Genomic DNA, 1,279 nt, shown 5'->3' with positions numbered 1-1,279 from the left:
TCCATGGCCACAGCGGTGTTTTGATTGTCTAAACAGCACTGTTACGTCGTTTAAATATTTCAGTTCAGCCTTGAAACCATCTGGATCCACATGGTAGAACCAGGGTATGACATAGTTTAAACTGGATTTTGGGTAATTTCTCCCCAGAAAGGGCTGAACAGCTCTGGCACAGCTGCCAGGGACAGTGTTGTCCCCATCCGACCAAAGTCACTCCAACGAAGGGAGTGGGGCAGAGAAAAATGCTTTAAATTTCAATGCACTCCGATTCCACTGGGTACCCACACAACATTTCCAGTCAGTCTGTAAAGGTACACGTGTCCCATGGAAACACAGATAAACAGAAACAAAACCCAGACTTGTCAAAACTTTATTCACTTGTAAGCTACAAACTTTGCTTTATATAGAAGCTAAAGTAGAAATACAACAGTAAAACATTCACAATTAAGGCTGGTCTTGAGAGAGGGAAAACATTAGAGGAGTAGGTTGTTTTATCTCCCACGGAGGTAAACAGAAATAAGATTTTAATTCTGAATCTACACACTGTATCACTACAGTTAAGAATGTAAATCCATTCACTTACACTACTGCACCCACCACCCAGCCAGGATATTCACCCTTAACTAACCCACGAGGGAGAGCAAAACTCGGTGAATTCTTCCCTCCAGCCCGTTCCGCAGCTGCTTCTTTGTGCTTCAAGATCCGCCTCGTTGCAGAGCAGGAGCATTTCCCGGGGCTCAGCTCCACTTACCGCAAACACCGGAGCAGGGATCGCCGCCTTTTACCGGCCCACAGCGCCGGGGACCGCCAAGGATCGGGCACGGGGCTCGGGACGCCGCCACCGCCGAGGCGCACATCGCGGCCGCTTCCCGCCGAGCCCTGAGGGGAGAAGGCAGCGCGTGAGGGGAGGAGCGCGCCCGCCCGCCCCGCCGGGCCGCAGGCACTGCAGGCCTCAGCCGTGGCTGCTCAGCAGGGGCTGCGGCCGCCCGCCGCCCTCAGACGAGGTGTCAGAAAGGTAAATGTGGATCATCAGCGGCCCGTCCTCGGTAATAGCCCCGTTACTGGCCCCGCTCCCTCCTCCCGCCCAGCCCGCCCGTTCCCGCACCTCAGGCTGAAAAGACCGCACGTGCTCCGCGCTACGTCTTTTATGGCCACTGCGACGCCGGTATTGGTCAGATTGCTCTGGACATAGCCAATCACCAGCGGTTGGCGTGACCACCGCCCCACCTCTCCCAGCGCTGATTGGCCGCCGTTCTCCTCCCTGCCAATGGCGACGCGCAGC

General features: G+C 55.0%; 1 non-coding gene across 1 annotated transcript; it reads right to left on the bottom strand.

Moving 5' to 3' along the window:
• Positions 1–944: 944 nt before the first annotated feature.
• Positions 945–1,035, bottom strand: LOC134426730 (small nucleolar RNA SNORD60). The gene has a single exon (XR_010030029.1). It is a non-coding gene; the product is annotated as a small nucleolar RNA SNORD60 (small nucleolar RNA).
• Between the last annotated feature and the right edge of the window lie 244 nt (positions 1,036–1,279).

Source organism: Melospiza melodia, chromosome 18, assembly GCF_035770615.1.
Source record: "Melospiza melodia melodia isolate bMelMel2 chromosome 18, bMelMel2.pri, whole genome shotgun sequence".
NCBI classification, from domain to species: domain Eukaryota; kingdom Metazoa; phylum Chordata; class Aves; order Passeriformes; family Passerellidae; genus Melospiza; species Melospiza melodia.
The sequence above is the reverse complement of the archived record's forward strand: the minus strand, read 5'-3'. Positions and strand labels throughout refer to the sequence as shown.